This window comes from Ranitomeya imitator, chromosome 1 (assembly GCF_032444005.1).
Source record: "Ranitomeya imitator isolate aRanImi1 chromosome 1, aRanImi1.pri, whole genome shotgun sequence".
Taxonomy (NCBI): domain Eukaryota; kingdom Metazoa; phylum Chordata; class Amphibia; order Anura; family Dendrobatidae; genus Ranitomeya; species Ranitomeya imitator.
Window position 1 is genome coordinate 660,834,282 of NC_091282.1, and position 11,334 is coordinate 660,845,615.

General features: G+C 46.5%; 1 long non-coding RNA gene across 1 annotated transcript in view; it reads right to left on the reverse strand.

Annotated features, from left to right (window-relative positions):
* The window catches only part of LOC138641030 (uncharacterized), an 80,412-nt gene extending 69,663 nt beyond the window's left edge, over positions 1-10,749 (reverse strand). Inside the window, exon 1 of the long non-coding RNA XR_011313776.1 lies at positions 10,615-10,749. This is a non-coding gene — a long non-coding RNA (uncharacterized lncRNA). The remainder of the gene's footprint in view (positions 1-10,614) is intronic.
* Between the last annotated feature and the right edge of the window lie 585 nt (positions 10,750-11,334).

The window sequence follows — 11,334 nt, forward strand, 5'->3', positions numbered from 1 at the left end:
TCCTGATCGGCCTGGGTGCTCTGGTGAGGGTTCGGTGACCCCTCCTCAAGGGGGGGGGGGGTACTGTTGTGAATTCCGCTCTTGGGCTCCCTCCGGTGGTTGTAAGTGGCACTTTTGTGAGTTCTGCTCTTGGGCTCCCTCTTGTGGTTTCTAGTGGTATGGCTGGTCCTTGGAGTTAGTTGTCATCAGCTGCCTCCACTTATCTTCTCCTCTGCTCGGCTATTTAGGTCTGGCTCTGTCTTCAGCCAGTGCCACTTGTAAATGGTTCCTGGTTGGATTCACATCTCTTTGGAGTTCCCTGTTATCCTGACCAGTTCAGCTAAGCTAAGTTTTTGCTTGCTCTTTTCTGTCCATAGATTGTGGACTTATCCATTCTGTGCTTTCTATGTTTGTCCAGCTTATCAGTGTGTATTAATTCTGTCTTGCTGGAAGCTCTGGGAGGTAGATTTGCCGTCCACACATTTAGTCAGGTGTGGAGTTTTTTTTTGTAAACTCTGCGTGGATTTTTGTAGTGTTTTATACTGACCGCACAGTATTCCATCCTGTCCTATCTATTTAGCTAGACTGGCCTCCTGTGCTCATCCTGGTTTCATTCTGTGTATGTCTTTTCCCTCTCCACTCACAGTCATTATTTGTGGGGGCTAATCTATCCTTTGGGGATTTTCTCTGAGGCAAGATAGTTTTCCTGCTTCTTTCTTTAGGAGTAGTTAGCTCTTAGGCTGTGACGAAATGCCTAGGGAGAGTTAGGAGCATTCCACGGCTACTTCTAGTGTTGTGTTGAGCTTAGGGACTGCGGTCAGTACAGTTACCATGTCCTTCAGAGCATGTTCCATGTTGCTCCTAGACCACCGTATCATAACAAAGACCGCCTTGACCTTAGCCAGATCCATACGAAATCCTGTGGAGGATAAGAAATAACCCAAAAACGGAATCTCTTTGACCGCGAACATGCATTTCTCAAGTTTGGCAAACAGTTTATTGTCCCTGAGTACCTGAAGGACCTGCCGTACATGATCCTGATGGGACTCGAGGTCAGGGGAATAAATTAAGATGTCATCGAGATATACCACCACAAACCTACCTATTAGGTGACTAAGTATATCATTGACAAAGTGTTGAAACACAGCAGGAGCATTACTTAACCCAAGAGGCATAACCAAGTTCTCGTAATGTCCCTCTGGAGTATTAAACGCCGTCTTCCATTCATCCCCCTCCTTCATCCGAATGAGATTATATGCCCCCCTGAAATCTAATTTGGAGAACCATTTAGCCCCCACAATTTGATTAAATAGGTCTGGAATAAGAGGGAGCGGGAAAGAATCCCAGACTGTAATTTGGTTTAATTCACAGAAGTCTAAGCATGGGCGTAAACCCCCGTCCTTCTTCTTAACAAAGAAGAACCCGGCAGCAATGGGTGATGACGAGGGTCTGATATGACCCTTGGCCAGACTCTCCGTGATATAGTCCTTCATGGCCTGTCTCTCTGGGGCAGAGATGTTGTATAGCCTACTCTTAGGCAGTTTAGCACCAGGAATGAGATGTATGACGCAATCATAAGGACGGTGTGGAGGTAGCTCTTGACTTCCCTCCTCAGAGAATACATCCTCAAAATCTGAGATGAACTCTGGCAAAACCTGAGAACTCAAACCGGCCAGCCGAGTGCCCAGGCAATGTTCCTGACATAACTCACTCCATCTAGTAATCTCCCGAGTCTGCCAGTCTGACACCGGGTTGTGTAAAGTGAGCCATGGTAAACCGAGAACTCTCAGGCGACGGCAAACCCCCCCAACACATAACAATCTATTGACTCAGAGTGCAATGCCCCTATTTGTAGGCTCACCCCACGGACGATCTGAGTGAAAGTCCCCTGGCTCAAAGGTGCAGAATCAATAGCAATTGTAGGTATGTGTCTAGACAACTCTTGCGATTTAAGCCCATCTGCCTGAACAAACCCAGCAACAATTAAATTAAACCCTGCCCCAGAGTCCAGAAAGGCAGAGATATTGAACCTACTTTCACCAAGACAAATCTCGGCTGGTAGGAAAAATTGTGGTTTACCTAAGGGGGAAACTAGTACACCCGAGTTGCCAACCTCCCCACAACCCGGGCTCAATAGTTTTCCAGCGGTTGTCTTCTGCCACAAAAAAACATGCACTTCCCTTACGCCGTACTACTGCAGCCCCCTTAGAACGAGAAGCGCCACCCAACTGCATAGGTTCTCCCAGAGACTCAGATTCTGGTGAGTCCAAATCTGAATTACCCTTGAATAGCGGCGATTCATTAAGTCTCTGGTGCAGGCGGCGGTCCACACGGATCGCAAGAGACATAGCTGCCTCCAGTGTGGTTGGTGTCTCGTGTAGGGTGAAGGCATCTTTTGTTTTATCAGATAGGCCCTGATAAAATTGACTGCGGAGTGCAGAGTCATTCCACATTGTGTCAGTAGCCCGTCTCCGAAACTCAGAGCAGTACTCCTCCACTGGCCGGTCTCCCTGTGTAAGATGGCGTATTGTGGATTCAGTGAGGGAGACGCGGTCAGGATCATCATACACTTGACCTAAGGCTCGAAAAAACTCCTCCACAGTCCGTAACGGCAAAGGGTCAGCAGGAAGTGAAAATGCCCAGGCCTGAGTATCACCTTGTAGGAGCAATACTACAATTCCAAACCTCTGCTCCTCTGAACCTGAAGTGTGAGGACGCAACCTAAAATACAAATTACAGGCCTCCCTGAATGTAACAAATTTGTTGCGCCCCCAGAGAACCTGTCATGTAACGCAATTTTAGGCTCCAGCGAGGCATGTGGAGGTGTAGCAACCCCTGCAGTGGCCAATGGAGTGCGCTGTACAAGCGCCAAGCGGAGGTCAGCCACCTCTAGACTGAGTTGCTGCAATTGTCCAGCTAAAGCAGCAATGGGGTCCATATTGGACCAAGAAAATGTTTAAGGTCAGTGATACTGTCACTCCGCACCTGTCCCTGCCACTATAATGGCGCCCTGGCTTTCCCTTATCTCAGGGGTACCTATAATGGTTAGGAGGCCTGAGCCGCCGGCATATCCCTGTCTCCTGTGCAGACCCTATCAGTGGCCCCCTCTCCCCCCAAGGGAGGTGGACTGCACCAGTGTATAAATACGATAATTAAACAGGGTATGCAGACAAGGTAACTAAAAAGTCTCAAACTCACCAAATGCTCACACAACCACAGAGGGAACACAGAGAAGGGAAGAGAAGGAAAAAACTAGGAAGGAAAACAGGTTAAACATGCAACCAAAACAGCAGATACCAATCTCTGTAAATAAACCTCCAAGCTCCTAATACTACGCTCCTTCTCACTCCAAGCCAGGCAGCAGAACTGATCACTGACAACAGTTGTAGACAAAGCTGAGTCTATATAGGAGCAGAGATTACCGAAACCAAATCAGCTGAGAGACATAGCTCTCAGTAACTTCAGTAACAAGGTTTAACTCCTGCCCTGCTGGCAAGACAGCCAGGTCAGAATTCAGGAGAAGAGCTTCTGTTCATCGTGTTTGAACGAGGCCCAGAGCGTTGCGGTTCTCTGGAACCTCTCTGTTGCGGTAGCCCTGTGACAGCTGCATTATACTCTATTGGGTGGATGCATTATACTCCTATGAGGTGGCTGAATTATACTTCTAATGGGTGGCTGCATTATACTCTATGGGGGGCTGCGTTATACTCCTATGGGGTGGTTGCATTATAGTCCTATTGGGTGGATGCATTATACTCTATGGGGGGCTGCATTGTACTCTATGGAGTGGCTGCATTATACTCTATTGGGTGGCTGCATTACACTCTATGGGGTGGCTGCATTATACTCCTAATAGAGTATAGAGTGACTGTATTATACTATGGGATGGCTCAATTATACTATGAGGTGGCTGCATTATACTTCTATTAGGGCGCTACATTATACTCCTATTATGGGGCTGCATTATAATCCTATAGGGCGGCTGCATTATACTCCTATGGGGTGGTTGCATTATACTCTATGGGGTGGCTGCATTATACTCCTATGGGGGCTGCATTATACTCTTATTGGGTGGTTGCATTATACTCCTACAGGGTGGTTGCATTATACTCTATGGGGTGGCTGCATTATACTCTATTGGGGGGCTGCATTTTACTCCTAATAAAGTGGCTGCATTATACTCCTATGGGGCTGTATAATACTCCTATGGGGGATAACATTATACTCCGATGGAGGGGCTGCATTATACTCCTATGGGATGGCTGCATTATACTCCTATAGGGGGCTGCATTATACTCCTATGGGGGCTGCATTATACTCTTATTGGGTGGTTGCATTATACTCCTACTAGGTGGTTGCATTATACTCTATGGAGTGGCTGCATTATACTCTATTGGGTGGCTGCATTACACTCTATGGGGTGGCTGCATTATACTCCTAATAGAGTATAGAGTGACTGTATTATACTATGGGATGGCTCAATTATACTATGAGGTGGCTGCATTATACTTCTATTAGGGCGCTACATTATACTCCTATTATGGGGCTGCATTATAATCCTATAGGGCGGCTGCATTATACTCCTATGGGGTGGTTGCATTATACTCTATGGGGTGGCTGCATTATACTCCTATGGGGGCTGCATTATACTCTTATTGGGTGGTTGCATTATACTCCTACAGGGTGGTTGCATTATACTCTATGGGGTGGCTGCATTATACTCTATTGGGGGGCTGCATTTTACTCCTAATAAAGTGGCTGCATTATACTCCTATGGGGCTGTATAATACTCCTATGGGGGATAACATTATACTCCGATGGAGGGGCTGCATTATACTCCTATGGGATGGCTGCATTATACTCCTATAGGGGGCTGCATTATACTCCTATGGGGGCTGCATTATACTCTTATTGGGTGGTTGCATTATACTCCTACTAGGTGGTTGCATTATACTCTATGGAGTGGCTGCATTATACTCTATTGGGTGGCTGCATTACACTCTATGGGGTGGCTGCATTATACTCCTAATAGAGTATAGAGTGACTGTATTATACTATGGGATGGCTCAATTATACTATGAGGTGGCTGCATTATACTTCTATTAGGGCGCTACATTATACTCCTATTATGGGGCTGCATTATAATCCTATAGGGCGGCTGCATTATACTCCTATGGGGTGGTTGCATTATACTCCTATGGGGGCTGCATTATACTCTTATTGGGTGGTTGCATTATACTCCTACTGGGTGGTTGCATTATACTCTATGGGGTGGCTGCATTATACTCTATTGGGGGGCTGCATTTTACTCCTAATAAAGTGGCTGCATTATACTCCTATGGGGCTGTATAATACTCCTATGGAGGATAACATTATACTCCGATGGAGGGGCTGCATTATACTCCTATGGGATGGCTGCATTATACTCCTATAGGGGGCTGCATTATACTCTATGAGGGGCTGCATTATACTCTGAATAGAGTGGCTGCATTTTACTCCTATGGAGGGGGCTGCATTATACTTATATGGGGGGCTGCTCTATACTCCTATATAGTGTCTGCATTATACGCTTATTGGGGGCTGTATTATCCTCCTATAGGATGGCTGCATTATAATTTATGGCGTGGCTGCATTATACTCCTATGGGGTGGCAGCATTATACTCCTATGGGGTGGCTGCATTATTCTCCTATGTGGGTGGTACTGTATTATATTCCTATGGGGTAGCTGCATTATACTCCTATGGGGGGTTGCATTATACTCCTATGGGGTGGTTGCATTATACTCCTATGGGGTGGCGGCATTATACTCCTATGGGGTGGTTGCATTATACTCTAATGTGGGTGGGACCACATTATATTCTTATGGGGTAGCTGCATTATACTCCTATGGGGTTGCATTATACTCCTATAGGGTGGTTGTGTTATACTCCTATGGGGTGGTTGCATTATAGTCCTATTGGGTGGATGCATTATACTCTATGGAGTGTCTGCATTATACTCTATGGGGTGGCTGCATCATACTCTATGGAGCTGCATTATACTCTATGGGGGGCTGCGTTATACTATTGGGGGGGCTGCATTATACTTCTAATAGAGTGTAGAGTGACTGCATTATACTACTATGGGGTGGCTCAATTATACTCCTGTGGTGTGGCTGCACTATACTCCTTTGGGGAGCTGCATTATACTCTATGGGTTGGCATCATAAGACTCTAAGGGCGTCAGCATTATACTCCTAATAGAGTTTCTGCATTATAATCCTATGGGGGTCTGCATTATACTCCTATTGGGGTACTGCATCAATCTCCTATGGGGAGACTGCATTATACTCCTATGGGGTGCCTGCATGATACTCTATGGGGGTACTGCATTATAGCATTATACTCTATGGGATGGCTGCATTATACTCTTTGGGTTGGCTGCATTATACTTTATGGGGGGCTGCATTATACTCTATGACAGTGTTCCCCAACTCTGGTCCTCGAGAGCCACCAACAGGTCATGTTTTCAGGATTTCCTTAGTATTGCACAGATGATTGAATGCTTGCCTGTCCAGGTGATGCAATTATCACCTGTGCAATACTAAGGAAATCCTGAATACATGACTTGTTGGTGGCTATTGAGGACCAGAGATGGGGAACACTGCTCTATGGGGAGGCTGCATTATACTTCTATAGGGTGGCTGAATTATACTGCTAAAGGGTGGCTGCGTTATACTCTATGGGGGCTGCATTATACTCCTTTTGGGTGGTTGCATTATACTCCTACTGGGTGGTTGCATTAGACTCTATGGGGTGGCTGCTGTCACGCCATTTACGACGATAAAGGGGCAGGATGGCGTACTGGGACCCGCACCTGTCCCTGCCACTATAATGGTGCACTGCATCAATCTCCTATGGGGAGACTGCATTATACTCCTATGGGGTGCCTGCATGATACTCTATGGGGGTACTCCATTATAGAATTATACTCTATGGGATGGCTGCATTATACTCTTTGGGTTGGCTGCATTATACTTTATGGTGGGCTGCATTACAGTATACTCTGACAGTGTTCCCCAACTCTGGTCCTCAAGAGCCACCAACAGGTCATTTTTTCAGGATTTCCTTAATATTGCACAGGTGATTGAATGCTTGCCTGTCCAGGTGATGCAATTATCACCTGTGCAATACTAAGGAAATCCTGAAAACATGACCTGTTAGTGGTTATTGAGGACCAGAGTTGGGAACACTGCTCTAAGGGGAGGCTGCATTATACTTCTATGAGGTGGCTGAATTATACTGCTAATGGGTGGCTGCGTTATACTCTATGAAGTGGCTGCATTATACTCTATGGGGGGCTGCATTATACTCCTAATAGAGTGGCTGCATTATACTCCTATGGGGTGGTTGCATTATCCTTATATGAGGTAGCCGCATTATACTCCTAATAGAGTGGCTGCATTGTACTGCTATGGGGTGGCTGCATTATACTTAATATGGGGTGGCTGCATTATACGCTTAATAGATTGGCTGCATTATTCTCCTATGGGGCTGCATTATACTCCTATGGGGTGTTTGTATTGTACTCCTATGAGGTGGCTTCATTATACTCCTATGGGGGCTGCATTATACTTTTATTAGGTGCCTTCATTATACTTCTATGGGGTGGCTGTATTATACTTCTATGGGAGACTGCATCATACGCCTATAGGGGGCTGCATTAAACTACTTTTGGGGGCTGCATTATGCTCCTATGGGTGGGTCTGCATTATAGTCCTATGGGGGCTGCATTATACTCCTATGGGGGGCTGCATTATACTCCTATGGGATGGCTGATTTAACACTAGGACTACTGGACTCGTGACCCTGACTAGAACTACTGAAGTGCAAGTAGTCAAAATGACTATACCAGTAGTCCTAGTGTTATAGTCCTATTGAGTGGCTGCATTATACCCCTATGGGGGGCTGCATTATACTCCTATGAAGGGCTTCATTACTTCATTATACTCCTATGGGGGGCTGTATGATACTCCTATGATGTGGCTGCATTATTCTTCTATTGGGCGGCTGCATTATACTCTATGGGGTGTATGCATTGTACTCCTATGGGGTGGTTGCACTATACTCCTATGGCAGCTGCATTATACTCCTATTGGTGGGCTGCATTATACCCTTCCTTATGGGAGGCTGTATTATACTGATATGAAAAGCTGCATTATACTACTAATAGAGTGGCTGCATTGTACTCCTATGGAGAGTCTCCATTATACTCCTATGTTGTGGCTGCATTATTCTCCTTATAAAGTGACTGCATTATACTCCTATTGGGCTACTGGATTATTCTCCTACGGGAGGCTGCATTATACTCCTAATAGAGTGGCTGCATTGTACTTCTACGGGGTGGTTGCACTATACTCCAGTGGGGTGGCTGCTTTATACCATCTGGGGGGCTGCATTATAATCTATGGGGTTGCTGCAATATACTCTAAGGCAGGGGTGGGGAATCTTTTTTCTGTCAAGGGCCATTTGGATATTTATACAATCCTTTAGGGGCCATACAAACTCCGCCCAGAAAGTACATCCTGACTGTGGCACTGGTTTCAGGACATAATCTTTCATTGCATGCCCTTCAGTGTTCAGGAGTGAACATTGCATGTGTGTGCTAACAAAGCAAGAAGAAATTAATGAGCTGGTTGTAATCAAAATACACCTTCATGCCCATGAATGTGGTCCCTGTGAATCTGCTTGGGTGCCTGATAAAAGGTCAGCGAGGGCCGTAAATGGCCCTGTGGCCTGAGGTTCCCCACTCCTGCTCTAAGGGATGGCTGCATTATATTCCCTACGGGGTATGCATTATACTCCTATGGAGCATCTGCATTATACTCATATGGGGGACTTAATTATACTCCTATTGGGTGGCTGCATTATACTCTTATGGGGTGGCTGCATTATACTCATATAGGGTGGCTGCATTATACTCCTCTGGAGTGTCTGCTTTATACTCTATGGGTTTGCTGCATTCAATTCCTAATAAAGTGACTGCAATATACTCCTATGGGGGTCTGCATTATACTCCTATGGGGTGCTGCATTATCCTCCTATTGGGGTACTGCATTATTCTCCTATGGGAGGCTGCATTGTACTCCTATTGGTGGCTCTATTATACTCTATGGGGTGGCTGCATTATACTCTATGGGAGGCAGCATTATACTCTATGGAGGGCAGCATTATACCCCTATTGGAGGCTGCATGATACTCCTATAGGGGCTTCATTATACTCCTATGGGGTGGCTGAATGCAACTCCTATGGGGTGGCTGCATTGTACTCCTATAGGGCAACTGCATTATACTTCTATGGGGTTGCTGCATTATACTCCTATGGAGTGGCTTCATTATACTCCTATGGGGTGGCTGCATTCTACTCCTAATCGAGTGGCTGCATTATACTCCTATTGGGTGGTTGCATTATACTCCTATGGGTTGGTTGTATTATACTCCTATGGGGGTTGCATTAAACTCTATTGGGGGTGTATTATACTCTATGGGGGAGCTGCCTTATACTTTTAATAGAGTGGCTGCATTATACTCCTATGGGGGAGCACTTCATACTCCTATGCAGGGGGCTGCATTATATTCCTATGGGGAGCTGTATTATGCTCCTACTGGGGGCTGCATTATACTCCTATAGGGTGGCTGCATTATACCCCTATGTGAGGCTACATGATACTCCTATTGGCGCTTCATTATACTCCTATGGGGTGGCTGCATTCTACTCCTAATCGAGTGACTGCATTATACTCTTATGGGAGGTGGCTACATTATACTCCTATTGGGTGGTTGCGTTATACTCCTATGGGGGTTGAATTAAACTCTGTGGGGGGTGCATTATACTCTATGGGTGCAGTCTGGGCACTGTAGTATGTGGCACTGATGGGTTCAGTCTGGGCATTGTAGTATGTGGCTCTGATGGGTGCGGTCTGGACACTGCAGTATGTGTCACTGATTTGTGCAATCTGGGTGCTCTAGTATGTGGCACTGATGGGTGCAGACTGGGTGCTGTGCTGTGTGGCACTGATGGGTTCAGTCTGGGCACTGTAGTATGTGTCACTGATTTCTGGATTCTGCAATCTGGGTGCTTTAGTATGTGGCACTGATGGGTGCAGTCTGGGTGCTGTGCTATGTGGCACTGATGGGTGCAGTCTGGGTGCTGTAGTATGTGGCACTGATGGGTGCAGTCTGGGTGCTGTAGTATGTGGCACTGATGGGTGCAGTCTGGGCTCTGTATTATTATTATTATTTATATAGCACCATTGATTCCATGGTGCTGTACATGAGAAGGGGTTACATACAAATTACAGATATCACTTACGTAAGCAAACTAACAATTACAGACTGATACAGAGGGGCGAGGACCCTGCCCTTGCAGGTTTACATTCTACATGTGGTACTGGTGGGTGCTGTACTATGTGGCACTGATGGGTGTAGTCTGGGTACTGTAGTATGTGGCATTGATGGGTGTAGTCTGGGTACTGTAGTATGTGGCATTGATGGGTGCTGTAGTATGTGGCACTGATGGGTGCAGTCTTGGCACTCTTGGACGTCTTTGTCCCTGTAAATGCCCTCTGTGGTTATTCATAGAGAATTGGTCCATACCGTGGTGTATTTTGGCTGTTCATGGCAGCGGCGACTCGGGGGGAAGGCACCATCCGCTGAATCTGTGGCTGACTCAGAGGCAGAAATCCTCCGCCGTGGCACACACTGGAAAGTCTGACTGTACCCACACGTCACGCCCCTCCGCCCTCCTCTCTGGGTCTGGCCAGTATTTTGGGTCGCCAGGCAACGTACTGTAAAGACAACATGAGTCACGGGCAGGATCTGCGGCACCGTATTATCGTGGCCGGATAAGATGAATAATGATTAAACCGGGACAGAGACGAAATCTCCACAGGAAGGAAAGAAAACGCTTAGATAGCAACTCCCTGATCTATTATCTCCCCCTAATAAGTGAGATGTGGAGAAAGCTCATTCCTGCGACTGGTCAGCAGACACGGACACCGTGCGGTCCGTAATTGTCATCTCTGCATTACTCCTTTGTGTGTCACTACGCAGCCTGAAAAATGGTACAATGACAATCCCTACACATCGCCCTGTGATGTCAGACGTGACATTGGTCTCGGACCACAGATCAAGAGGAATTGCTATGTGAGCGATTGCCCGACTCCTAGAACGTTCATTAATGCAATTACATAGTGGACATAGCGGGGCCAGGCACACTGTGGGGCGAGTAGCCCTCGGGGTGCAGGAAGCTGTGGTACAGGGGTTTACATGTGGTGCCTCCTCTGAGGTAAATTTTGGGGCCGTGTCACCCCCACA